Raw genomic sequence first — 24,220 nt, forward strand, 5'->3', positions numbered from 1 at the left:
CTTCATACCTTCATGAGGTAGGTGTCGTTTGTACTTGTATTTTGGTGGTATTTTTGTTTTTTTTTTTGTTTGTGTGCATTGTTTGTCTACTCTTGGAACATCCTGTGATTGGTTAGGGTAGGATTAGAGTTTAATTACGTTGGCCTCAGATTCTGGTTAATTCCAGGCTTCTTGTGCTAACCTTGTTGTTTGTTAGCTGTTGTTGGCAGTAATTAGTTGCTGCAGGTGCACTTGCCGCCATGCTCCAAGGAGTGAATTGGGGGCGGATACATTTTTTCTCCAGCTTTGTTAGTTCTTCCTCAGCCTCGCTTCTTCTTTCCTAGCCTCGTTAGCACAGTAGGTAGCGCGTCAGTCTCATAATCTGAAGGTCGTGAGTTCGACCCTCACACGGGGCAGCAGAAGCTTTTTGAAAAGATTGACGAGCCCCCAAAAGATGCTCAAACGCTCTTTCCTTATTCACTCGCATGCTGAGCACACCCCCTACCTGAAAATAGTATTGGCACATGACTCTTACAGGTCATCCCTAGTTGATTCAAGCTGTGCTTTTTCTTTTGTAAATTCGCGTGTACACAGCAAGTTGTGTTGCATCCAATTCAATTCTCTCCACTGACCGTTCAGTCAATACCTTGATGGCGTCTGTATTGACACCTCTACTGAGACATCAAGCTGCCTCTTTGGAGCATGTTCGCTCCCAGATCAAACTGCAGTGTCGTGGTGCCAACACAGAATAATGGACCACGTCGGACACTTTTCACTTTTGATTCTTTTTGATTCACTTTTGATGACACGCTTTTGAATACCTGATCACCTGGAATTGGTACCAGCTTGAAGTTAATAGTGAGTAGACTTATGGAGATTCATTTATTTGAATTTTCTTCTCAAGCCATTTGCAACTCAGAAGCAATGACACTTGTGCACTCATCATTGAGCTTGAGGAAGTCCAAGGAATTGATCTCTATGTTACTCTCGCTCCGCCGAGCTGCGATGGCCGAGAGGTTAAGGCGTTGGACTTGAAATCCAATGGGGTTTCCCCGCGCAGGTTAGACTCCTGCTTGCAGCGTGAGTGTCTTGTTGGGCGTGTGGAAAGAGAGTGTGCTCTCTTCCTGCTAGCCAGTTTTAAATATGCTTCTCATGCCATTTGCAACTTTGTGCTGCCAAACTTTAGCAGTCCTAACTGATCCTGAAATAGTCCCAGGAATTGAGTTACAAATGGCTGCTTCGTCGTTACAATGTGTTGGCATGGAAATGCAGTGGGGTCTCTTGCAGCTTAGAGGATTAACTTGCCTCTCTAATGTGATTTGTGATGAGACCTTATGCCACCAGTGGGGAGAGCTTGCACTCACAGGTGCTTCATCCAAAGATCTTCATGCAACATAGTGATGTCTTGTTTCAGGTAAAAGAAAAAGTGCCACATTCTTTCATGGCCGGTCACTGGTTGCTCCGCCTTGCGCTAAAAGAGGGTCTCCCCGTCGGGGAATCGAACCCCGGTCTTCCGCGTGACAGGCGGAGATACTATCCACTATACTAACGAGGACACGTGCTGTGTCTCGCAGTGATGCTGAGTCAGGTGACGTGCACTTGTCCCCTTGATTTTAAAGTACTCTGAATCATTGTGCCTGCAAGGAGGTGGTAAAAAGAACACATTGTGGTGATATTGACTCACTGTTGCCACTCCTCTTTTACCATCGTCAGTTTGTGGACTTATGATAGGAAAAACTCAAAGAATCTTGGTGACCTACAAGTTTGATTCATCTGCCTTCCTAGTTAAGTCATGCAAACCATTTGCTGCAAAATTGGCTTTAGCTACATTGGCAATTCATTTTGTCTTTGTATTCCAGTGCATTGTACCGAACTGCAATATCCATCTTAGATCAACTGAGATTTTGCATTTCTCTCTTTCCCACATGCAAGTTCTGAATTTCTTGGCACACATTACTGCTTTGCATCTAGTTCTTCCTCAGCCTCGCTTCTTCTTTCCTAGCCTCGTTAGCGCAGTAGGTAGCGCGTCAGTCTCATAATCTGAAGGTCGTGAGTTCGACCCTCACACGGGGCAGCAGAAGCTTTTTGAAAAGATTGACGAGCCCCCAAAAGATGCTCAAACGCTCTTTCCTTATTCACTCGCATGCTGAGCACACCCCCTACCTGAAAATAGTATTGGCACATGACTCTTACAGGTCATCCCTAGTTGATTCAAGCTGTGCTTTTTCTTTTGTAAATTCGCGTGTACACAGCAAGTTGTGTTGCATCCAATTCAATTCTCTCCACTGACCGTTCAGTCAATACCTTGATGGCGTCTGTATTGACACCTCTACTGAGACATCAAGCTGCCTCTTTGGAGCATGTTCGCTCCCAGATCAAACTGCAGTGTCGTGGTGCCAACACAGAATAATGGACCACGTCGGACACTTTTCACTTTTGATTCTTTTTGATTCACTTTTGATGACACGCTTTTGAATACCTGATCACCTGGAATTGGTACCAGCATGAAGTTAATAGTGAGTAGACTTATGGAGATTCATTTATTTGAATTTTCTTCTCAAGCCATTTGCAACTCAGAAGCAATGACACTTGTGCACTCATCATTGAGCTTGAGGAAGTCCAAGGAATTGATCTCTATGTTACTCTCGCTCCGCCGAGCTGCGATGGCCGAGAGGTTAAGGCGTTGGACTTGAAATCCAATGGGGTTTCCCTGCGCAGGTTCGACTCCTGCTTGCAGCGTGAGTGTCTTGTTGGGTGTGTGGAAAGAGAGAGTGTGCTCTCTTCCTGCTAGCCAGTTTTAAATATGCTTCTCATGCCATTTGCAACTTTGTGCTGACAAACTTTAGCAGTCCTAACTGATCCTGAAATAGTCCCAGGAATTGAGTTACAAATGGCTGCTTCGTCGTTACAATGTGTTGGCATGGAAATGCAGTGGGGTCTCTTGCAGCGTAGAGGATTAACTTGCCTCTCTAATGTGATTTGTGATGAGACCTTATGCCACCAGTGGGGAGAGCTCGCACTCACAGGTGCTTCATCCAAAGATCTTCATGCAACATAGCGATGTCTTGTTTCAGGTAAAAGAAAAAGTGCCACATTCTTTCATGGCCAGTCACTGGTTGCTCCGCCTTGCGCTAAAAGAGGGTCTCCCCGTCGGGGAATCGAACCCCGGTCTTCCGCGTGACAGGCGGAGATACTATCCACTATACTAACGAGGACACGTGCTGTGTCTCGCAGTGATGCTGAGTCAGGTGACGTGCACTTGTCCCCTTGATTTTAAAGTACTCTGAATCATTGTGCCTGCAAGGAGGTGGTAAAAAGAACACATTGTGGTGATATTGACTCACTGTTGCCACTCCTCTTTTACCATCGTCAGTTTGTGGACTTATGATAGGAAAAACTCAAAGAATCTTGGTGACCTACAGGTTTGATTCATCTGCCTTCCTAGTTAAGTCATGCGAACCATTTGCTGCAAAATTGGCTTTAGCTACATTGGCAATTCGTTTTGTCTTCGTATTCCAGTGCATTGTACCGAACTGCAATATCCATCTTAGATCAACTGAGATTTTGCATTTCTCTCTTTCCCACATGCAAGTTCTGAATTTCTTGGCACACATTACTGCTTTGCATCTACTAAAAGCACTCCAGAGAAAGCTTCACTTCATACCTTCATGAGGTAGGTGTCGTTTGTACTTGTATTTTGGTGGTATTTTTGTTTTTTTTTTGTTTGTGTGCGTTGTTTGTCTACTCTTGGAACATCCTGTGATTGGTTAGGGTAGGATTAGAGTTTAATTACGTTGGCCTCAGATTCTGGTTAATTCCAGGCTTCTTGTGCTAACCTTGTTGTTTGTTAGCTGTTGTTGGCAGTAATTAGTTGCTGCAGGTGCACTTGCCGCCATGCTCCAAGGAGTGAATTGGGGGCGGATACATTTTTTCTCCAGCTTTGTTAGTTCTTCCTCAGCCTCGCTTCTTCTTTCCTAGCCTCGTTAGCGCAGTAGGTAGCGCGTCAGTCTCATAATCTGAAGGTCGTGAGTTCGACCCTCACACGGGGCAGCAGAAGCTTTTTGAAAAGATTGACGAGCCCCCAAAAGATGCTCAAACGCTCTTTCCTTATTCACTCGCATGCTGAGCACACCCCCTACCTGAAAATAGTATTGGCACATGACTCTTACAGGTCATCCCTAGTTGATTCAAGCTGTGCTTTTTCTTTTGTAAATTCGCGTGTACACAGCAAGTTGTGTTGCATCCAATTCAATTCTCTCCACTGACCGTTCAGTCAATACCTTGATGGCGTCTGTATTGACACCTCTACTGAGACATCAAGCTGCCTCTTTGGAGCATGTTCGCTCCCAGATCAAACTGCAGTGTCGTGGTGCCAACACAGAATAATGGACCACGTCGGACACTTTTCACTTTTGATTCTTTTTGATTCACTTTTGATGACACGCTTTTGAATACCTGATCACCTGGAATTGGTACCAGCTTGAAGTTAATAGTGAGTAGACTTATGGAGATTCATTTATTTGAATTTTCTTCTCAAGCCATTTGCAACTCAGAAGCAATGACACTTGTGCACTCATCATTGAGCTTGAGGAAGTCCAAGGAATTGATCTCTATGTTACTCTCGCTCCGCCGAGCTGCGATGGCCGAGAGGTTAAGGCGTTGGACTTGAAATCCAATGGGGTTTCCCCGCGCAGGTTAGACTCCTGCTTGCAGCGTGAGTGTCTTGTTGGGCGTGTGGAAAGAAAGAGTGTGCTCTCTTCCTGCTAGCCAGTTTTAAATATGCTTCTCATGCCATTTGCAACTTTGTGCTGCCAAACTTTAGCAGTCCTAACTGATCCTGAAATAGTCCCAGGAATTGAGTTACAAATGGCTGCTTCGTCGTTACAATGTGTTGGCATGGAAATGCAGTGGGGTCTCTTGCAGCTTAGAGGATTAACTTGCCTCTCTAATGTGATTTGTGATGAGACCTTATGCCACCAGTGGGGAGAGCTTGCACTCACAGGTGCTTCATCCAAAGATCTTCATGCAACATAGTGATGTCTTGTTTCAGGTAAAAGAAAAAGTGCCACATTCTTTCATGGCCGGTCACTGGTTGCTCCGCCTTGCGCTAAAAGAGGGTCTCCCCGTCGGGGAATCGAACCCCGGTCTTCCGCGTGACAGGCGGAGATACTATCCACTATACTAACGAGGACACGTGCTGTGTCTCGCAGTGATGCTGAGTCAGGTGACGTGCACTTGTCCCCTTGATTTTAAAGTACTCTGAATCATTGTGCCTGCAAGGAGGTGGTAAAAAGAACACATTGTGGTGATATTGACTCACTGTTGCCACTCCTCTTTTACCATCGTCAGTTTGTGGACTTATGATAGGAAAAACTCAAAGAATCTTGGTGACCTACAAGTTTGATTCATCTGCCTTCCTAGTTAAGTCATGCAAACCATTTGCTGCAAAATTGGCTTTAGCTACATTGGCAATTCATTTTGTCTTTGTATTCCAGTGCATTGTACCGAACTGCAATATCCATCTTAGATCAACTGAGATTTTGCATTTCTCTCTTTCCCACATGCAAGTTCTGAATTTCTTGGCACACATTACTGCTTTGCATCTACTAAAAGCACTCCAGAGAAAGCTTCACTTCATACCTTCATGAGGTAGGTGTCGTTTGTACTTGTATTTTGGTGGTATTTTTGTTTTTTTTTTTGTTTGTGTGCGTTGTTTGTCTACTCTTGGAACATCCTGTGATTGGTTAGGGTAGGATTAGAGTTTAATTACGTTGGCCTCAGATTCTGGTTAATTCCAGGCTTCTTGTGCTAACCTTGTTGTTTGTTAGCTGTTGTTGGCAGTAATTAGTTGCTGCAGGTGCACTTGCCGCCATGCTCCAAGGAGTGAATTGGGGGCGGATACATTTTTTCTCCAGCTTTGTTAGTTCTTCCTCAGCCTCGCTTCTTCTTTCCTAGCCTCGTTAGCACAGTAGGTAGCGCGTCAGTCTCATAATCTGAAGGTCGTGAGTTCGACCCTCACACGGGGCAGCAGAAGCTTTTTGAAAAGATTGACGAGCCCCCAAAAGATGCTCAAACGCTCTTTCCTTATTCACTCGCATGCTGAGCACACCCCCTACCTGAAAATAGTATTGGCACATGACTCTTACAGGTCATCCCTAGTTGATTCAAGCTGTGCTTTTTCTTTTGTAAATTCGCGTGTACACAGCAAGTTGTGTTGCATCCAATTCAATTCTCTCCACTGACCGTTCAGTCAATACCTTGATGGCGTCTGTATTGACACCTCTACTGAGACATCAAGCTGCCTCTTTGGAGCATGTTCGCTCCCAGATCAAACTGCAGTGTCGTGGTGCCAACACAGAATAATGGACCACGTCGGACACTTTTCACTTTTGATTCTTTTTGATTCACTTTTGATGACACGCTTTTGAATACCTGATCACCTGGAATTGGTACCAGCTTGAAGTTAATAGTGAGTAGACTTATGGAGATTCATTTATTTGAATTTTCTTCTCAAGCCATTTGCAACTCAGAAGCAATGACACTTGTGCACTCATCATTGAGCTTGAGGAAGTCCAAGGAATTGATCTCTATGTTACTCTCGCTCCGCCGAGCTGCGATGGCCGAGAGGTTAAGGCGTTGGACTTGAAATCCAATGGGGTTTCCCCGCGCAGGTTAGACTCCTGCTTGCAGCGTGAGTGTCTTGTTGGGCGTGTGGAAAGAAAGAGTGTGCTCTCTTCCTGCTAGCCAGTTTTAAATATGCTTCTCATGCCATTTGCAACTTTGTGCTGCCAAACTTTAGCAGTCCTAACTGATCCTGAAATAGTCCCAGGAATTGAGTTACAAATGGCTGCTTCGTCGTTACAATGTGTTGGCATGGAAATGCAGTGGGGTCTCTTGCAGCTTAGAGGATTAACTTGCCTCTCTAATGTGATTTGTGATGAGACCTTATGCCACCAGTGGGGAGAGCTTGCACTCACAGGTGCTTCATCCAAAGATCTTCATGCAACATAGTGATGTCTTGTTTCAGGTAAAAGAAAAAGTGCCACATTCTTTCATGGCCGGTCACTGGTTGCTCCGCCTTGCGCTAAAAGAGGGTCTCCCCGTCGGGGAATCGAACCCCGGTCTTCCGCGTGACAGGCGGAGATACTATCCACTATACTAACGAGGACACGTGCTGTGTCTCGCAGTGATGCTGAGTCAGGTGACGTGCACTTGTCCCCTTGATTTTAAAGTACTCTGAATCATTGTGCCTGCAAGGAGGTGGTAAAAAGAACACATTGTGGTGATATTGACTCACTGTTGCCACTCCTCTTTTACCATCGTCAGTTTGTGGACTTATGATAGGAAAAACTCAAAGAATCTTGGTGACCTACAAGTTTGATTCATCTGCCTTCCTAGTTAAGTCATGCAAACCATTTGCTGCAAAATTGGCTTTAGCTACATTGGCAATTCATTTTGTCTTTGTATTCCAGTGCATTGTACCGAACTGCAATATCCATCTTAGATCAACTGAGATTTTGCATTTCTCTCTTTCCCACATGCAAGTTCTGAATTTCTTGGCACACATTACTGCTTTGCATCTAGTTCTTCCTCAGCCTCGCTTCTTCTTTCCTAGCCTCGTTAGCGCAGTAGGTAGCGCGTCAGTCTCATAATCTGAAGGTCGTGAGTTCGACCCTCACACGGGGCAGCAGAAGCTTTTTGAAAAGATTGACGAGCCCCCAAAAGATGCTCAAACGCTCTTTCCTTATTCACTCGCATGCTGAGCACACCCCCTACCTGAAAATAGTATTGGCACATGACTCTTACAGGTCATCCCTAGTTGATTCAAGCTGTGCTTTTTCTTTTGTAAATTCGCGTGTACACAGCAAGTTGTGTTGCATCCAATTCAATTCTCTCCACTGACCGTTCAGTCAATACCTTGATGGCGTCTGTATTGACACCTCTACTGAGACATCAAGCTGCCTCTTTGGAGCATGTTCGCTCCCAGATCAAACTGCAGTGTCGTGGTGCCAACACAGAATAATGGACCACGTCGGACACTTTTCACTTTTGATTTTTTTTGATTCACTTTTGATGACACGCTTTTGAATACCTGATCACCTGGAATTGGTACCAGCATGAAGTTAATAGTGAGTAGACTTATGGAGATTCATTTATTTGAATTTTCTTCTCAAGCCATTTGCAACTCAGAAGCAATGACACTTGTGCACTCATCATTGAGCTTGAGGAAGTCCAAGGAATTGATCTCTATGTTACTCTCGCTCCGCCGAGCTGCGATGGCCGAGAGGTTAAGGCGTTGGACTTGAAATCCAATGGGGTTTCCCCGCGCAGGTTCGACTCCTGCTTGCAGCGTGAGTGTCTTGTTGGGTGTGTGGAAAGAGAGAGTGTGCTCTCTTCCTGCTAGCCAGTTTTAAATATGCTTCTCATGCCATTTGCAACTTTGTGCTGACAAACTTTAGCAGTCCTAACTGATCCTGAAATAGTCCCAGGAATTGAGTTACAAATGGCTGCTTCGTCGTTACAATGTGTTGGCATGGAAATGCAGTGGGGTCTCTTGCAGCGTAGAGGATTAACTTGCCTCTCTAATGTGATTTGTGATGAGACCTTATGCCACCAGTGGGGAGAGCTCGCACTCACAGGTGCTTCATCCAAAGATCTTCATGCAACATAGCGATGTCTTGTTTCAGGTAAAAGAAAAAGTGCCACATTCTTTCATGGCCAGTCACTGGTTGCTCCGCCTTGCGCTAAAAGTGGGTCTCCCCGTCGGGGAATCGAACCCCGGTCTTCCGCGTGACAGGCGGAGATACTATCCACTATACTAACGAGGACACGTGCTGTGTCTCGCAGTGATGCTGAGTCAGGTGACGTGCACTTGTCCCCTTGATTTTAAAGTACTCTGAATCATTGTGCCTGCAAGGAGGTGGTAAAAAGAACACATTGTGGTGATATTGACTCACTGTTGCCACTCCTCTTTTACCATCGTCAGTTTGTGGACTTATGATAGGAAAAACTCAAAGAATCTTGGTGACCTACAGGTTTGATTCATCTGCCTTCCTAGTTAAGTCATGCGAACCATTTGCTGCAAAATTGGCTTTAGCTACATTGGCAATTCATTTTGTCTTCGTATTCCAGTGCATTGTACCGAACTGCAATATCCATCTTAGATCAACTGAGATTTTGCATTTCTCTCTTTCCCACATGCAAGTTCTGAATTTCTTGGCACACATTACTGCTTTGCATCTACTAAAAGCACTCCAGAGAAAGCTTCACTTCATACCTTCATGAGGTAGGTGTCGTTTGTACTTGTATTTTGGTGGTATTTTTGTTTTTTTTTTGTTTGTGTGCGTTGTTTGTCTACTCTTGGAACATCCTGTGATTGGTTAGGGTAGGATTAGAGTTTAATTACGTTGGCCTCAGATTCTGGTTAATTCCAGGCTTCTTGTGCTAACCTTGTTGTTTGTTAGCTGTTGTTGGCAGTAATTAGTTGCTGCAGGTGCACTTGCCGCCATGCTCCAAGGAGTGAATTGGGGGCGGATACATTTTTTCTCCAGCTTTGTTAGTTCTTCCTCAGCCTCGCTTCTTCTTTCCTAGCCTCGTTAGCGCAGTAGGTAGCGCGTCAGTCTCATAATCTGAAGGTCGTGAGTTCGACCCTCACACGGGGCAGCAGAAGCTTTTTGAAAAGATTGACGAGCCCCCAAAAGATGCTCAAACGCTCTTTCCTTATTCACTCGCATGCTGAGCACACCCCCTACCTGAAAATAGTATTGGCACATGACTCTTACAGGTCATCCCTAGTTGATTCAAGCTGTGCTTTTTCTTTTGTAAATTCGCGTGTACACAGCAAGTTGTGTTGCATCCAATTCAATTCTCTCCACTGACCGTTCAGTCAATACCTTGATGGCGTCTGTATTGACACCTCTACTGAGACATCAAGCTGCCTCTTTGGAGCATGTTCGCTCCCAGATCAAACTGCAGTGTCGTGGTGCCAACACAGAATAATGGACCACGTCGGACACTTTTCACTTTTGATTCTTTTTGATTCACTTTTGATGACACGCTTTTGAATACCTGATCACCTGGAATTGGTACCAGCTTGAAGTTAATAGTGAGTAGACTTATGGAGATTCATTTATTTGAATTTTCTTCTCAAGCCATTTGCAACTCAGAAGCAATGACACTTGTGCACTCATCATTGAGCTTGAGGAAGTCCAAGGAATTGATCTCTATGTTACTCTCGCTCCGCCGAGCTGCGATGGCCGAGAGGTTAAGGCGTTGGACTTGAAATCCAATGGGGTTTCCCCGCGCAGGTTAGACTCCTGCTTGCAGCGTGAGTGTCTTGTTGGGCGTGTGGAAAGAAAGAGTGTGCTCTCTTCCTGCTAGCCAGTTTTAAATATGCTTCTCATGCCATTTGCAACTTTGTGCTGCCAAACTTTAGCAGTCCTAACTGATCCTGAAATAGTCCCAGGAATTGAGTTACAAATGGCTGCTTCGTCGTTACAATGTGTTGGCATGGAAATGCAGTGGGGTCTCTTGCAGCTTAGAGGATTAACTTGCCTCTCTAATGTGATTTGTGATGAGACCTTATGCCACCAGTGGGGAGAGCTTGCACTCACAGGTGCTTCATCCAAAGATCTTCATGCAACATAGTGATGTCTTGTTTCAGGTAAAAGAAAAAGTGCCACATTCTTTCATGGCCGGTCACTGGTTGCTCCGCCTTGCGCTAAAAGAGGGTCTCCCCGTCGGGGAATCGAACCCCGGTCTTCCGCGTGACAGGCGGAGATACTATCCACTATACTAACGAGGACACGTGCTGTGTCTCGCAGTGATGCTGAGTCAGGTGACGTGCACTTGTCCCCTTGATTTTAAAGTACTCTGAATCATTGTGCCTGCAAGGAGGTGGTAAAAAGAACACATTGTGGTGATATTGACTCACTGTTGCCACTCCTCTTTTACCATCGTCAGTTTGTGGACTTATGATAGGAAAAACTCAAAGAATCTTGGTGACCTACAAGTTTGATTCATCTGCCTTCCTAGTTAAGTCATGCAAACCATTTGCTGCAAAATTGGCTTTAGCTACATTGGCAATTCATTTTGTCTTTGTATTCCAGTGCATTGTACCGAACTGCAATATCCATCTTAGATCAACTGAGATTTTGCATTTCTCTCTTTCCCACATGCAAGTTCTGAATTTCTTGGCACACATTACTACTTTGCATCTAGTTCTTCCTCAGCCTCGCTTCTTCTTTCCTAGCCTCGTTAGCGCAGTAGGTAGCGCGTCAGTCTCATAATCTGAAGGTCGTGAGTTCGACCCTCACACGGGGCAGCAGAAGCTTTTTGAAAAGATTGACGAGCCCCCAAAAGATGCTCAAACGCTCTTTCCTTATTCACTCGCATGCTGAGCACACCCCCTACCTGAAAATAGTATTGGCACATGACTCTTACAGGTCATCCCTAGTTGATTCAAGCTGTGCTTTTTCTTTTGTAAATTCGCGTGTACACAGCAAGTTGTGTTGCATCCAATTCAATTCTCTCCACTGACCGTTCAGTCAATACCTTGATGGCGTCTGTATTGACACCTCTACTGAGACATCAAGCTGCCTCTTTGGAGCATGTTCGCTCCCAGATCAAACTGCAGTGTCGTGGTGCCAACACAGAATAATGGACCACGTCGGACACTTTTCACTTTTGATTTTTTTTGATTCACTTTTGATGACACGCTTTTGAATACCTGATCACCTGGAATTGGTACCAGCATGAAGTTAATAGTGAGTAGACTTATGGAGATTCATTTATTTGAATTTTCTTCTCAAGCCATTTGCAACTCAGAAGCAATGACACTTGTGCACTCATCATTGAGCTTGAGGAAGTCCAAGGAATTGATCTCTATGTTACTCTCGCTCCGCCGAGCTGCGATGGCCGAGAGGTTAAGGCGTTGGACTTGAAATCCAATGGGGTTTCCCCGCGCAGGTTCGACTCCTGCTTGCAGCGTGAGTGTCTTGTTGGGTGTGTGGAAAGAGAGAGTGTGCTCTCTTCCTGCTAGCCAGTTTTAAATATGCTTCTCATGCCATTTGCAACTTTGTGCTGACAAACTTTAGCAGTCCTAACTGATCCTGAAATAGTCCCAGGAATTGAGTTACAAATGGCTGCTTCGTCGTTACAATGTGTTGGCATGGAAATGCAGTGGGGTCTCTTGCAGCGTAGAGGATTAACTTGCCTCTCTAATGTGATTTGTGATGAGACCTTATGCCACCAGTGGGGAGAGCTCGCACTCACAGGTGCTTCATCCAAAGATCTTCATGCAACATAGCGATGTCTTGTTTCAGGTAAAAGAAAAAGTGCCACATTCTTTCATGGCCAGTCACTGGTTGCTCCGCCTTGCGCTAAAAGTGGGTCTCCCCGTCGGGGAATCGAACCCCGGTCTTCCGCGTGACAGGCGGAGATACTATCCACTATACTAACGAGGACACGTGCTGTGTCTCGCAGTGATGCTGAGTCAGGTGACGTGCACTTGTCCCCTTGATTTTAAAGTACTCTGAATCATTGTGCCTGCAAGGAGGTGGTAAAAAGAACACATTGTGGTGATATTGACTCACTGTTGCCACTCCTCTTTTACCATCGTCAGTTTGTGGACTTATGATAGGAAAAACTCAAAGAATCTTGGTGACCTACAGGTTTGATTCATCTGCCTTCCTAGTTAAGTCATGCGAACCATTTGCTGCAAAATTGGCTTTAGCTACATTGGCAATTCATTTTGTCTTCGTATTCCAGTGCATTGTACCGAACTGCAATATCCATCTTAGATCAACTGAGATTTTGCATTTCTCTCTTTCCCACATGCAAGTTCTGAATTTCTTGGCACACATTACTGCTTTGCATCTACTAAAAGCACTCCAGAGAAAGCTTCACTTCATACCTTCATGAGGTAGGTGTCGTTTGTACTTGTATTTTGGTGGTATTTTTGTTTTTTTTTTGTTTGTGTGCGTTGTTTGTCTACTCTTGGAACATCCTGTGATTGGTTAGGGTAGGATTAGAGTTTAATTACGTTGGCCTCAGATTCTGGTTAATTCCAGGCTTCTTGTGCTAACCTTGTTGTTTGTTAGCTGTTGTTGGCAGTAATTAGTTGCTGCAGGTGCACTTGCCGCCATGCTCCAAGGAGTGAATTGGGGGCGGATTCATTTTTTCTCCAGCTTTGTTAGTTCTTCCTCAGCCTCGCTTCTTCTTTACTAGCCTCGTTAGCGCAGTAGGTAGCGCGTCAGTCTCATAATCTGAAGGTCGTGAGTTCGACCCTCACACGGGGCAGCAGAAGCTTTTTGAAAAGATTGACGAGCCCCCAAAAGATGCTCAAACGCTCTTTCCTTATTCACTCGCATGCTGAGCACACCCCCTACCTGAAAATAGTATTGGCACATGACTCTTACAGGTCATCCCTAGTTGATTCAAGCTGTGCTTTTTCTTTTGTAAATTCGCGTGTACACAGCAAGTTGTGTTGCATCCAATTCAATTCTCTCCACTGACCGTTCAGTCAATACCTTGATGGCGTCTGTATTGACACCTCTACTGAGACATCAAGCTGCCTCTTTTGAGCATGTTCGCTCCCAGATCAAACTGCAGTGTCGTGGTTCCAACACAGAATAATGGACCACGTCGGACACTTTTCACTTTTGATTCTTTTTGATTCACTTTTGATGACACGCTTTTGAATACCTGATCACCTGGAATTGGTACCAGCTTGAAGTTAATAGTGAGTAGACTTATGGAGATTCATTTATTTGAATTTTCTTCTCAAGCCATTTGCAACTCAGAAGCAATGACACTTGTGCACTCATCATTGAGCTTGAGGAAGTCCAAGGAATTGATCTCTATGTTACTCTCGCTCCGCCGAGCTGCGATGGCCGAGAGGTTAAGGCGTTGGACTTGAAATCCAATGGGGTTTCCCCGCGCAGGTTCGACTCCTGCTTGCAGCGTGAGTGTCTTGTTGGGCGTGTGGAAAGAGAGAGTGTGCTCTCTTCCTGCTAGCCAGTTTTAAATATGCTTCTCATGCCATTTGCAACTTTGTGCTGCCAAACTTTAGCAGTCCTAACTGATCCTGAAATAGTCCCAGGAATTGAGTTACAAATGGCTGCTTCGTCGTTACAATGTGTTGGCATGGAAATGCAGTGGGGTCTCTTGCAGCGTAGAGGATTAACTTGCCTCTCTAATGTGATTTGTGATGAGACCTTATGCCACCAGTGGGGAGAGCTCGCACTCACAGGTGCTTCATCCAAAGATCTTCATGCAACATAGCGATGTCTTGTTTCAGGTAAAAGAAAAAGTGCCACATTCTTTCATGGCCGGTCACTGGTTGCTCCGCCTTGCGCTAAAAGAGGGTCTCCCCGTCGGGGAATCGAACCCCGGTCTTCCGCGTGACAGGCGGAGATACTATCCACTATACTAACGAGGACACGTGCTGTGTCTCGCAGTGATGCTGAGTCAGGTGACGTGCACTTGTCCCCTTGATTTTAAAGTACTCTGAATCATTGTGCCTGCAAGGAGGTGGTAAAAAGAACACATTGTGGTGATATTGACTCACTGTTGCCACTCCTCTTTTACCATCGTCAGTTTGTGGACTTATGATAGGAAAAACTCAAAGAATCTTGGTGACCTACAAGTTTGATTCATCTGCCTTCCTAGTTAAGTCATGCAAACCATTTGCTGCAAAATTGGCTTTAGCTACATTGGCAATTCATTTTGTCTTTGTATTCCAGTGCATTGTACCGAACTGCAATATCCATCTTAGATCAACTGAGATTTTGCATTTCTCTCTTTCCCACATGCAAGTTCTGAATTTCTTGGCACACATTACTGCTTTGCATCTAGTTCTTCCTCAGCCTCGCTTCTTCTTTCCTAGCCTCGTTAGCGCAGTAGGTAGCGCGTCAGTCTCATAATCTGAAGGTCGTGAGTTCGACCCTCACACGGGGCAGCAGAAGCTTTTTGAAAAGATTGACGAGCCCCCAAAAGATGCTCAAACGCTCTTTCCTTATTCACTCGCATGCTGAGCACACCCCCTACCTGAAAATAGTATTGGCACATGACTCTTACAGGTCATCCCTAGTTGATTCAAGCTGTGCTTTTTCTTTTGTAAATTCGCGTGTACACAGCAAGTTGTGTTGCATCCAATTCAATTCTCTCCACTGACCGTTCAGTCAATACCTTGATGGCGTCTGTATTGACACCTCTACTGAGACATCAAGCTGCCTCTTTGGAGCATGTTCGCTCCCAGATCAAACTGCAGTGTCGTGGTGCCAACACAGAATAATGGACCACGTCGGACACTTTTCACTTTTGATTCTTTTTGATTCACTTTTGATGACACGCTTTTGAATACCTGATCACCTGGAATTGGTACCAGCTTGAAGTTAATAGTGAGTAGACTTATGGAGATTCATTTATTTGAATTTTCTTCTCAAGCCATTTGCAACTCAGAAGCAATGACACTTGTGCACTCATCATTGAGCTTGAGGAAGTCCAAGGAATTGATCTCTATGTTACTCTCGCTCCGCCGAGCTGCGATGGCCGAGAGGTTAAGGCGTTGGACTTGAAATCCAATGGGGTTTCCCCGCGCAGGTTCGACTCCTGCTTGCAGCGTGAGTGTCTTGTTGGGCGTGTGGAAAAAGAGAGATTGTGCTCTCTTCCTGCTAGCCAGTTTTAAATATGCTTCTCATGCCATTTGCAACTTTGTGCTGACAAACTTTAGCAGTCCTAACTGATCCTGAAATAGTCCCAGGAATTGAGTTACAAATGGCTGCTTCGTCGTTACAATGTGTTGGCATGGAAATGCAGTGGGGTCTCTTGCAGCGTAGAGGATTAACTTGCCTCTCTAATGTGATTTGTGATGAGACCTTATGCCACCAGTGGGGAGAGCTCGCACTCACAGGTGCTTCATCCAAAGATCTTCATGCAACATAGCGATGTCTTGTTTCAGGTAAAAGAAAAAGTGCCACATTCTTTCATGGCCAGTCACTGGTTGCTCCGCCTTGTGCTAAAAGTGGGTCTCCCCGTCGGGGAATCGAACCCCGGTCTTCCGCGTGACAGGCGGAGATACTATCCACTATACTAACGAGGACACGTGCTGTGTCTCACAGTGATGCTGAGTCAGGTGACGTGCACTTGTCCCCTTGATTTTAAAGTACTCTGAATCATTGTGCCTGCAAGGAGGTGGTAAAAAGAACACATTGTGGTGATATTGACTCACTGTTGCCACTCCTCTTTTACCATCGTCAGTTTGTGGACTTATGATAGGAAAAACTCAAAGAATCTTGGTGACCTACAAGTTTGATTCATCTGCCTTCCTAGTTAAGTTATGCAAACCATTTGCTGCAAAATTGGCTTTAGCTACATTGGCAATTCATTTTGTCTTTGTATTCCAGTGCATTGTACCGAACTGCAATATCCATCTTAGATCAACTGAGATTTTGCATTTCTCTCTTTCCCACATGCAAGTTCTGAATTTCTTGGCACACATTACTGCTTTGCATCTAGTTCTTCCTCAGCCTCGCTTCTTCTTTCCTAGCCTCGTTAGCGCAGTAGGTAGCGCGTCAGTCTCATAATCTGAAGGTCGTGAGTTCGACCCTCACACGGGGTAGCAGAAGCTTTTTGAAAAGATTGACGAGCCCCCAAAAGATGCTCAAACGCTCTTTCCTTATTCACTCGCATGCTGAGCACATCCCCTACCTGAAAATAGTATTGGCACATGACTCTTACAGGTCATCCCTAGTTGATTCAAGCTGTGCTTTTTCTTTTGTAAATTCGCGTGTACACAGCAAGTTGTGTTGCATCCAATTCAATTCTCTCCACTGACCGTTCAGTCAATACCTTGATGGCGTCTGTATTGACACCTCTACTGAGACATCAAGCTGCCTCTTTGGAGCATGTTCGCTCCCAGATCAAACTGCAGTGTCGTGGTGCCAACACAGAATAATGGACCACGTCGGACACTTTTCACTTTTGATTCTTTTTGATTCACTTTTGATGACACGCTTTTGAATACCTGATCACCTGGAATTGGTACCAGCTTGAAGTTAATAGTGAGTAGACTTAAGGAGATTCATTTATTTGAATTTTCTTCTCAAGCCATTTGCAACTCAGAAGCAATGACACTTGTGCACTCATCATTGAGCTTGAGGAAGTCCAAGGAATTGATCTCTATGTTACTCTCGCTCCGCCGAGCTGCGATGGCCGAGAGGTTAAGGCGTTGGACTTGAAATCCAATGGGGTTTCCCCGCGCAGGTTCGACTCCTGCTTGCAGCGTGAGTGTCTTGTTGGGCGTGTGGAAAGAGAGAGTGTGCTCTCTTCCTGCTAGCCAGTTTTAAATATGCTTCTCATGCCATTTGCAACTTTGTGCTGCCAAACTTTAGCAGTCCTAACTGATCCTGAAATAGTCCCAGGAATTGAGTTACAAATGGCTGCTTCGTCGTTACAATGTGTTGGCATGGAAATGCAGTGGGGTCTCTTGCAGCGTAGAGGATTAACTTGCCTCTCTAATGTGATTTGTGATGAGACCTTATGCCACCAGTGGGGAGAGCTCGCACTCACAGGTGCTTCATCCAAAGATCTTCATGCAACATAGCGATGTCTTGTTTCAGGTAAAAGAAAAAGTGCCACATTCTTTCATGGCCGGTCACTGGTTGCTCCGCCTTGCGCTAAAAGAGGGTCTCCCCGTCGGGGAATCGAACCCCGGTCTTCCGCGTGACAGGCGGAGATACTATCCACTATACTAACGAGGACACGTGCTGTGTCTCGCAGTGATGCTGAGTCAGGTGACGTGCACTTGTCCCCTTGATTTTAAAGTACTCTGAATCATTGTGCCTGCAAGGAGGTGGTAAAAAGAACACATTGTGGTGATATTGACTCACTGTTGCCACTCCTCTTTTACCATCGTCAGTTTGTGGACTTATGATAGGAAAAACTCAAAGAATCTTGGTGACCTACAGGTTTGATTCATCTGCCTTCCTAGTTAAGTCATGCGAACCATTTGCTGCAAAATTGGCTTTAGCTACATTGGCAATTCATTTTGTCTTTGTATTCCAGTGCATTGTACCGAACTGCAATATCCATCTTAGATCAACTGAGATTTTGCATTTCTCTCTTTCCCACATGCAAGTTCTGAATTTCTTGGCACACATTACTGCTTTGCATCTACTAAAAGCACTCCAGAGAAAGCTTCACTTCATACCTTCATGAGGTAGCTGTCGTTTGTACTTGTATTTTGGTGGTATTTTTGTTTTTTTTTTTTGTTTGTGTGCGTTGTTTGTCTACTCTTGGAACATCCTGTGATTGGTTAGGGTAGGATTAGAGTTTAATTACGTTGGCCTCAGATTCTGGTTAATTCCAGGCTTCTTGTGCTAACCTTGTTGTTTGTTAGCTGTTGTTGGCAGTAATTAGTTGCTGCAGGTGCACTTGCCGCCATGCTCCAAGGAGTGAATTGGGGGCGGATACATTTTTTCTCCAGCTTTGTTAGTTCTTCCTCAGCCTCGCTTCTTCTTTCCTAGCCTCGTTAGCACAGTAGGTAGCGCGTCAGTCTCATAATCTGAAGGTCGTGAGTTCGACCCTCACACGGGGCAGCAGAAGCTTTTTGAAAAGATTGACGAGCCCCCAAAAGATGCTCAAACGCTCTTTCCTTATTCACTCGCATGCTGAGCACACCCCCTACCTGAAAATAGTATTGGCACATGACTCTTACAGGTCATCCCTAGTTGATTCAAGCTGTGCTTTTTCTTTTGTAAATTCGCGTGTACACAGCAAGTTGTGTTGCATCCAATTCAATTCTCTCCACTGACCGTTCAGTCAATACCTTGATGGCGTCTGTATTGACACCTCTACTGAGACATCAAGCTGCCTCTTTGGAGCATGTTCGCTCCCAGATCAAACTGCAGTGTCGTGGTGCCAACACAGAATAATGGACCACGTCGGACACTTTTCACTTTTGATTCTTTTTGATTCACTTTTGATGACACGCTTTTGAATACCTGATCACCTGGAATTGGTACCAGCTTGAAGTTAATAGTGAGTAGACTTATGGAGATTCATTTATTTGAATTTTCTTCTCAAGCCATTTGCAACTCAGAAGCAATGACACTTGTGCACTCATCATTGAGCTTGAGGAAGTCCAAGGAATTGATCTCTATGTTACTCTCGCTCCGCCGAGCTGCGATGGCCGAGAGGTTAAGGCGTTGGACTTGAAATCCAATGGGGTTTCCCCGTGCAGGTTCGACTCCTGCTTGCAGCGTGAGTGTCTTGTTGGGCGTGTGGAAAGAAAGAGTGTGCTCTCTTCCTGCTAGCCAGTTTTAAATATGCTTCTCATGCCATTTGCAACTTTGTGCTGCCAAACTTTAACAGTCCTAACTGATCCTGAAATAGTCCCAGGAATTGAGTTACAAATGGCTGCTTCGTCGTTACAATGTGTTGGCATGGAAATGCAGTGGGGTCTCTTGCAGCTTAGAGGATTAACTTGCCTCTCTAATGTGATTTGTGATGAGACCTTATGCCACCAGTGGGGAGAGCTTGCACTCACAGGTGCTTCATCCAAAGATCTTCATGCAACATAGTGATGTCTTGTTTCAGGTAAAAGAAAAAGTGCCACATTCTTTCATGGCCGGTCACTGGTTGCTCCGCCTTGCGCTAAAAGAGGGTCTCCCCGTCGGGGAATCGAACCCCGGTCTTCCGCGTGACAGGCGGAGATACTATCCACTATACTAACGAGGACACGTGCTGTGTCTCGCAGTGATGCTGAGTCAGGTGACGTGCACTTGTCCCCTTGATTTTAAAGTACTCTGAATCATTGTGCCTGCAAGGAGGTGGTAAAAAGAACACATTGTGGTGATATTGACTCACTGTTGCCACTCCTCTTTTACCATCGTCAGTTTGTGGACTTATGATAGGAAAAACTCAAAGAATCTTGGTGACCTACAAGTTTGATTCATCTGCCTTCCTAGTTAAGTTATGCAAACCATTTGCTGCAAAATTGGCTTTAGCTACATTGGCAATTCATTTTGTCTTTGTATTCCAGTGCATTGTACCGAACTGCAATATCCATCTTAGATCAACTGAGATTTTGCATTTCTCTCTTTCCCACATGCAAGTTCTGAATTTCTTGGCACACATTACTGCTTTGCATCTAGTTCTTCCTCAGCCTCGCTTCTTCTTTCCTAGCCTCGTTAGCGCAGTAGGTAGCGCGTCAGTCTCATAATCTGAAGGTCGTGAGTTCGACCCTCACACGGGGTAGCAGAAGCTTTTTGAAAAGATTGACGAGCCCCCAAAAGATGCTCAAACGCTCTTTCCTTATTCACTCGCATGCTGAGCACACCCCCTACCTGAAAATAGTATTGGCACATGACTCTTACAGGTCATCCCTAGTTGATTCAAGCTGTGCTTTTTCTTTTGTAAATTCGCGTGTACACAGCAAGTTGTGTTGCATCCAATTCAATTCTCTCCACTGACCGTTCAGTCAATACCTTGATGGCGTCTGTATTGACACCTCTACTGAGACATCAAGCTGCCTCTTTGGAGCATGTTCGCTCCCAGATCAAACTGCAGTGTCGTGGTGCCAACACAGAATAATGGACCACGTCGGACACTTTTCACTTTTGATTCTTTTTGATTCACTTTTGATGACACGCTTTTGAATACCTGATCACCTGGAATTGGTACCAGCTTGAAGTTAATAGTGAGTAGACTTAAGGAGATTCATTTATTTGAATTTTCTTCTCAAGCCATTTGCAACTCAGAAGCAATGACACTTGTGCACTCATCATTGAGCTTGAGGAAGTCCAAGGAATTGATCTCTATGTTACTCTCGCTCCGCCGAGCTGCGATGGCCGAGAGGTTAAGGCGTTGGACTTGAAATCCAATGGGGTTTCCCCGCGCAGGTTCGACTCCTGCTTGCAGCGTGAGTGTCTTGTTGGGCGTGTGGAAAGAGAGAGTGTGCTCTCTTCCTGCTAGCCAGTTTTAAATATGCTTCTCATGCCATTTGCAACTTTGTGCTGCCAAACTTTAGCAGTCCTAACTGATCCTGAAATAGTCCCAGGAATTGAGTTACAAATGGCTGCTTCGTCGTTACAATGTGTTGGCATGGAAATGCAGTGGGGTCTCTTGCAGCGTAGAGGATTAACTTGCCTCTCTAATGTGATTTGTGATGAGACCTTATGCCACCAGTGGGGAGAGCTCGCACTCACAGGTGCTTCATCCAAAGATCTTCATGCAACATAGCGATGTCTTGTTTCAGGTAAAAGAAAAAGTGCCACATTCTTTCATGGCCGGTCACTGGTTGCTCCGCCTTGCGCTAAAAGAGGGTCTCCCCGTCGGGGAATCGAACCCCGGTCTTCCGCGTGACAGGCGGAGATACTATCCACTATACTAACGAGGACACGTGCTGTGTCTCGCAGTGATGCTGAGTCAGGTGACGTGCACTTGTCCCCTTGATTTTAAAGTACTCTGAATCATTGTGCCTGCAAGGAGGTGGTAAAAAGAACACATTGTGGTGATATTGACTCACTGTTGCCACTCCTCTTTTACCATCGTCAGTTTGTGGACTTATGATAGGAAAAACTCAAAGAATCTTGGTGACCTACAGGTTTGATTCATCTGCCTTCCTAGTTAAGTCATGCGAACCATTTGCTGCAAAATTGGCTTTAGCTACATTGGCAATTCATTTTGTCTTTGTATTCCAGTGCATTGTACCGAACTGCAATATCCATCTTAGATCAACTGAGATTTTGCATTTCTCTCTTTCCCACATGCAAGTTCTGAATTTCTTGGCACACATTACTGCTTTGCATCTAGTTCTTCCTCAGCCTCGCTTCTTCTTTCCTAGCCTCGTTAGCGCAGTAGGTAGCGCGTCAGTCTCATAATCTGAAGGTCGTTAGTTCGACCCTCACACGGGGCAGCAGAAGCTTTTTGAAAAGATTGACGAGCCCCCAAAAGATGCTCAAACGCTCTTTCCTTATTCACTCGCATGCTGAGCACACCCCCTACCTGAAAATAGTATTGGCACATGACTCTTACAGGTCATCCCTAGTTGATTCAAGCTGTGCTTTTTCTTTTGTAAATTCGCGTGTACACAGCAAGTTGTGTTGCATCCAATTCAATTCTCTCCACTGACCGTTCAGTCAATACCTTGATGGCGTCTGTATTGACACCTCTACTGAGACATCAAGCTGCCTCTTTGGAGCATGTTCGCTCCCAGATCAAACTGCAGTGTCGTGGTGCCAACACAGAATAATGGACCACGTCGGACACTTTTCACTTTTGATTCTTTTTGATTCACTTTTGATGACACGCTTTTGAATACCTGATCACCTGGAATTGGTACCAGCTTGAAGTTAATAGTGAGTAGACTTATGGAGATTCATTTATTTGAATTTTCTTCTCAAGCCATTTGCAACTCAGAAGCAATGACACTTGTGCACTCATCATTGAGCTTGAGTAAGTCCAAGGAATTGATCTCTATGTTACTCTCGCTCCGCCGAGCTGCGATGGCCGAGAGGTTAAGGCGTTGGACTTGAAATCCAATGGGGTTTCCCCGCGCAGGTTCGACTCCTGCTTGCAGCGTGAGTGTCTTGTTGGGCGTGTGGAAAGAGAGAGTGTGCTCTCTTCCTGCTAGCCAGTTTTAAATATGCTTCTCATGCCATTTGCAACTTTGTGCTGCCAAACTTTAGCAGTCCTAACTGATCCTGAAATAGTCCCAGGAATTGAGTTACAAATGGCTGCTTCGTCGTTACAATGTGTTGGCATGGAAATGCAGTGGGGTCTCTTGCAGCGTAGAGGATTAACTTGCCTCTCTAATGTGATTTGTGATGAGACCTTATGCCACCAGTGGGGAGAGCTTGCACTCACAGGTCCTTCATCCAAAGATCTTCATGCAACATAGCGATGTCTTGTTTCAGGTAAAAGAAAAAGTGCCACATTCTTTCATGGCCGGTCACTGGTTGCTCCGCCTTGCGCTAAAAGAGGGTCTCCCCGTCGGGGAATCGAACCCCGGTCTTCCGCGTGACAGGCGGAGATACTATCCACTATACTAACGAGGACACGTACTGTGTCTCGCAGTGATGCTGAGTCAGGTGACGTGCACTTGTCCCCTTGATTTTAAAGTACTCTGAATCATTGTGCCTGCAAGGAGATGGTAAAAAGAACACATTGTGGTGATATTGACTCACTGTTGCCACTCCTCTTTTACCATCGTCAGTTTGTGGACTTATGATAGGAAAAACTCAAAGAATCTTGGTGACCTACAGGTTTGATTCATCTGCCTTCCTAGTTAAGTCATGCAAACCACTTGCTCCAAAATTGGCTTTAGCTACATTGGCAATTCATTTTGTCTTCGTATTCCAGTGCATTGTACCGAACTGCAATATCCATCTTAGATCAACTGAGATTTTGCATTTCTCTCTTTCCCACATGCAAGTTCTGAATTTCTTGGCACACATTACTGCTTTGCATCTACTAAAAGCACTCCAGAGAAAGCTTCACTTCATACCTTCATGAGGTAGGTGTCGTTTGTACTTGTATTTTGGTGGTATTTTTGTTTTTTTTTTGTTTGTGTGCGTTGTTTGTCTACTCTTGGAACATCCTGTGATTGGTTAGGGTAGGATTAGAGTTTAATTACGTTGGCCTCAGATTCTGGTTAATTCCAGGCTTCTTGTGCTAACCTTGTTGTTTGTTAGCTGTTGTTGGCAGTAATTAGTTGCTGCAGGTGCACTTGCCGCCATGCTCCAAGGAGTGAATTGGGGGCGGATACATTTTTTCTCCAGCTTTGTTAGTTCTTCCTCAGCCTCGCTTCTTCTTTCCTAGCCTCGTTAGCGCAGTAGGTAGCGCGTCAGTCTCATAATCTGAAGGTCGTGAGTTCGACCCTCACACGGGGCAGCAGAAGCTTTTTGAAAAGATTGACGAGCCCCCAAAAGATGCTCAAACGCTCTTTCCTTATTCACTCGCATGCTGAGCACACCCCCTACCTGAAAATAGTATTGGCACATGACTCTTACAGGTCATCCCTAGTTGATTCAAGCTGTGCTTTTTCTTTTGTAAATTCGCGTGTACACAGCAAGTTGTGTTGCATCCAATTCAATTCTCTCCACTGACCGTTCAGTCAATACCTTGTTGGCGTCTGTATTGACACCTCTACTGAGACATCAAGCTGCCTCTTTGGAGCATGTTCGCTCCCAGATCAAACTGCAGTGTCGTGGTGCCAACACAGAATAATGGACCACGT

At 45.1% G+C, this 24,220-nt stretch overlaps 40 non-coding genes across 40 annotated transcripts; 27 read left to right on the plus strand and 13 right to left on the minus strand.

Annotated features, from left to right (window-relative positions):
• Positions 1-322: 322 nt before the first annotated feature.
• trnam-cau (transfer RNA methionine (anticodon CAU)) lies at positions 323-395 on the plus strand. The gene has a single exon. It is a non-coding gene; the product is annotated as a tRNA-Met (tRNA).
• A 583-nt stretch (positions 396-978) lies between these two features.
• trnas-uga (transfer RNA serine (anticodon UGA)) lies at positions 979-1,060 on the plus strand. Its single transcript has one exon. It is a non-coding gene; the product is annotated as a tRNA-Ser (tRNA).
• A 402-nt stretch (positions 1,061-1,462) lies between these two features.
• Positions 1,463-1,534, minus strand: trnad-guc (transfer RNA aspartic acid (anticodon GUC)). Its single transcript has one exon. It is a non-coding gene; the product is annotated as a tRNA-Asp (tRNA).
• Positions 1,535-1,980: 446 nt separating this feature from the next.
• On the plus strand, positions 1,981-2,053 carry trnam-cau (transfer RNA methionine (anticodon CAU)). The gene has a single exon. It is a non-coding gene; the product is annotated as a tRNA-Met (tRNA).
• Positions 2,054-2,636: 583 nt separating this feature from the next.
• Positions 2,637-2,718, plus strand: trnas-uga (transfer RNA serine (anticodon UGA)). Its single transcript has one exon. It is a non-coding gene; the product is annotated as a tRNA-Ser (tRNA).
• A 404-nt stretch (positions 2,719-3,122) lies between these two features.
• On the minus strand, positions 3,123-3,194 carry trnad-guc (transfer RNA aspartic acid (anticodon GUC)). The gene has a single exon. It is a non-coding gene; the product is annotated as a tRNA-Asp (tRNA).
• A 762-nt stretch (positions 3,195-3,956) lies between these two features.
• Positions 3,957-4,029, plus strand: trnam-cau (transfer RNA methionine (anticodon CAU)). Its single transcript has one exon. It is a non-coding gene; the product is annotated as a tRNA-Met (tRNA).
• A 583-nt stretch (positions 4,030-4,612) lies between these two features.
• On the plus strand, positions 4,613-4,694 carry trnas-uga (transfer RNA serine (anticodon UGA)). The gene has a single exon. It is a non-coding gene; the product is annotated as a tRNA-Ser (tRNA).
• Positions 4,695-5,098: 404 nt separating this feature from the next.
• Positions 5,099-5,170, minus strand: trnad-guc (transfer RNA aspartic acid (anticodon GUC)). The gene has a single exon. It is a non-coding gene; the product is annotated as a tRNA-Asp (tRNA).
• Positions 5,171-5,933: 763 nt separating this feature from the next.
• trnam-cau (transfer RNA methionine (anticodon CAU)) lies at positions 5,934-6,006 on the plus strand. The gene has a single exon. It is a non-coding gene; the product is annotated as a tRNA-Met (tRNA).
• Positions 6,007-6,589: 583 nt separating this feature from the next.
• On the plus strand, positions 6,590-6,671 carry trnas-uga (transfer RNA serine (anticodon UGA)). Its single transcript has one exon. It is a non-coding gene; the product is annotated as a tRNA-Ser (tRNA).
• Positions 6,672-7,075: 404 nt separating this feature from the next.
• trnad-guc (transfer RNA aspartic acid (anticodon GUC)) lies at positions 7,076-7,147 on the minus strand. Its single transcript has one exon. It is a non-coding gene; the product is annotated as a tRNA-Asp (tRNA).
• A 446-nt stretch (positions 7,148-7,593) lies between these two features.
• trnam-cau (transfer RNA methionine (anticodon CAU)) lies at positions 7,594-7,666 on the plus strand. The gene has a single exon. It is a non-coding gene; the product is annotated as a tRNA-Met (tRNA).
• A 583-nt stretch (positions 7,667-8,249) lies between these two features.
• trnas-uga (transfer RNA serine (anticodon UGA)) lies at positions 8,250-8,331 on the plus strand. Its single transcript has one exon. It is a non-coding gene; the product is annotated as a tRNA-Ser (tRNA).
• Positions 8,332-8,735: 404 nt separating this feature from the next.
• On the minus strand, positions 8,736-8,807 carry trnad-guc (transfer RNA aspartic acid (anticodon GUC)). Its single transcript has one exon. It is a non-coding gene; the product is annotated as a tRNA-Asp (tRNA).
• Positions 8,808-9,569: 762 nt separating this feature from the next.
• Positions 9,570-9,642, plus strand: trnam-cau (transfer RNA methionine (anticodon CAU)). Its single transcript has one exon. It is a non-coding gene; the product is annotated as a tRNA-Met (tRNA).
• Positions 9,643-10,225: 583 nt separating this feature from the next.
• On the plus strand, positions 10,226-10,307 carry trnas-uga (transfer RNA serine (anticodon UGA)). Its single transcript has one exon. It is a non-coding gene; the product is annotated as a tRNA-Ser (tRNA).
• Positions 10,308-10,711: 404 nt separating this feature from the next.
• trnad-guc (transfer RNA aspartic acid (anticodon GUC)) lies at positions 10,712-10,783 on the minus strand. The gene has a single exon. It is a non-coding gene; the product is annotated as a tRNA-Asp (tRNA).
• Positions 10,784-11,229: 446 nt separating this feature from the next.
• trnam-cau (transfer RNA methionine (anticodon CAU)) lies at positions 11,230-11,302 on the plus strand. Its single transcript has one exon. It is a non-coding gene; the product is annotated as a tRNA-Met (tRNA).
• Positions 11,303-11,885: 583 nt separating this feature from the next.
• On the plus strand, positions 11,886-11,967 carry trnas-uga (transfer RNA serine (anticodon UGA)). Its single transcript has one exon. It is a non-coding gene; the product is annotated as a tRNA-Ser (tRNA).
• A 404-nt stretch (positions 11,968-12,371) lies between these two features.
• Positions 12,372-12,443, minus strand: trnad-guc (transfer RNA aspartic acid (anticodon GUC)). The gene has a single exon. It is a non-coding gene; the product is annotated as a tRNA-Asp (tRNA).
• Positions 12,444-13,205: 762 nt separating this feature from the next.
• trnam-cau (transfer RNA methionine (anticodon CAU)) lies at positions 13,206-13,278 on the plus strand. The gene has a single exon. It is a non-coding gene; the product is annotated as a tRNA-Met (tRNA).
• A 583-nt stretch (positions 13,279-13,861) lies between these two features.
• Positions 13,862-13,943, plus strand: trnas-uga (transfer RNA serine (anticodon UGA)). Its single transcript has one exon. It is a non-coding gene; the product is annotated as a tRNA-Ser (tRNA).
• Positions 13,944-14,347: 404 nt separating this feature from the next.
• trnad-guc (transfer RNA aspartic acid (anticodon GUC)) lies at positions 14,348-14,419 on the minus strand. The gene has a single exon. It is a non-coding gene; the product is annotated as a tRNA-Asp (tRNA).
• Positions 14,420-14,865: 446 nt separating this feature from the next.
• trnam-cau (transfer RNA methionine (anticodon CAU)) lies at positions 14,866-14,938 on the plus strand. The gene has a single exon. It is a non-coding gene; the product is annotated as a tRNA-Met (tRNA).
• A 583-nt stretch (positions 14,939-15,521) lies between these two features.
• Positions 15,522-15,603, plus strand: trnas-uga (transfer RNA serine (anticodon UGA)). Its single transcript has one exon. It is a non-coding gene; the product is annotated as a tRNA-Ser (tRNA).
• Positions 15,604-16,009: 406 nt separating this feature from the next.
• On the minus strand, positions 16,010-16,081 carry trnad-guc (transfer RNA aspartic acid (anticodon GUC)). The gene has a single exon. It is a non-coding gene; the product is annotated as a tRNA-Asp (tRNA).
• A 446-nt stretch (positions 16,082-16,527) lies between these two features.
• On the plus strand, positions 16,528-16,600 carry trnam-cau (transfer RNA methionine (anticodon CAU)). Its single transcript has one exon. It is a non-coding gene; the product is annotated as a tRNA-Met (tRNA).
• Positions 16,601-17,183: 583 nt separating this feature from the next.
• Positions 17,184-17,265, plus strand: trnas-uga (transfer RNA serine (anticodon UGA)). The gene has a single exon. It is a non-coding gene; the product is annotated as a tRNA-Ser (tRNA).
• Positions 17,266-17,669: 404 nt separating this feature from the next.
• On the minus strand, positions 17,670-17,741 carry trnad-guc (transfer RNA aspartic acid (anticodon GUC)). Its single transcript has one exon. It is a non-coding gene; the product is annotated as a tRNA-Asp (tRNA).
• A 764-nt stretch (positions 17,742-18,505) lies between these two features.
• trnam-cau (transfer RNA methionine (anticodon CAU)) lies at positions 18,506-18,578 on the plus strand. Its single transcript has one exon. It is a non-coding gene; the product is annotated as a tRNA-Met (tRNA).
• Positions 18,579-19,161: 583 nt separating this feature from the next.
• trnas-uga (transfer RNA serine (anticodon UGA)) lies at positions 19,162-19,243 on the plus strand. Its single transcript has one exon. It is a non-coding gene; the product is annotated as a tRNA-Ser (tRNA).
• A 404-nt stretch (positions 19,244-19,647) lies between these two features.
• On the minus strand, positions 19,648-19,719 carry trnad-guc (transfer RNA aspartic acid (anticodon GUC)). Its single transcript has one exon. It is a non-coding gene; the product is annotated as a tRNA-Asp (tRNA).
• A 446-nt stretch (positions 19,720-20,165) lies between these two features.
• Positions 20,166-20,238, plus strand: trnam-cau (transfer RNA methionine (anticodon CAU)). Its single transcript has one exon. It is a non-coding gene; the product is annotated as a tRNA-Met (tRNA).
• A 583-nt stretch (positions 20,239-20,821) lies between these two features.
• On the plus strand, positions 20,822-20,903 carry trnas-uga (transfer RNA serine (anticodon UGA)). The gene has a single exon. It is a non-coding gene; the product is annotated as a tRNA-Ser (tRNA).
• Positions 20,904-21,307: 404 nt separating this feature from the next.
• On the minus strand, positions 21,308-21,379 carry trnad-guc (transfer RNA aspartic acid (anticodon GUC)). Its single transcript has one exon. It is a non-coding gene; the product is annotated as a tRNA-Asp (tRNA).
• Positions 21,380-21,825: 446 nt separating this feature from the next.
• Positions 21,826-21,898, plus strand: trnam-cau (transfer RNA methionine (anticodon CAU)). Its single transcript has one exon. It is a non-coding gene; the product is annotated as a tRNA-Met (tRNA).
• A 583-nt stretch (positions 21,899-22,481) lies between these two features.
• On the plus strand, positions 22,482-22,563 carry trnas-uga (transfer RNA serine (anticodon UGA)). Its single transcript has one exon. It is a non-coding gene; the product is annotated as a tRNA-Ser (tRNA).
• Positions 22,564-22,967: 404 nt separating this feature from the next.
• trnad-guc (transfer RNA aspartic acid (anticodon GUC)) lies at positions 22,968-23,039 on the minus strand. The gene has a single exon. It is a non-coding gene; the product is annotated as a tRNA-Asp (tRNA).
• A 762-nt stretch (positions 23,040-23,801) lies between these two features.
• Positions 23,802-23,874, plus strand: trnam-cau (transfer RNA methionine (anticodon CAU)). Its single transcript has one exon. It is a non-coding gene; the product is annotated as a tRNA-Met (tRNA).
• The last annotated feature ends 346 nt before the right edge of the window (positions 23,875-24,220 follow it).

The sequence above is a fragment of the Brachyhypopomus gauderio genome, chromosome 3, assembly GCF_052324685.1.
Source record: "Brachyhypopomus gauderio isolate BG-103 chromosome 3, BGAUD_0.2, whole genome shotgun sequence".
Classification (NCBI taxonomy): domain Eukaryota; kingdom Metazoa; phylum Chordata; class Actinopteri; order Gymnotiformes; family Hypopomidae; genus Brachyhypopomus; species Brachyhypopomus gauderio.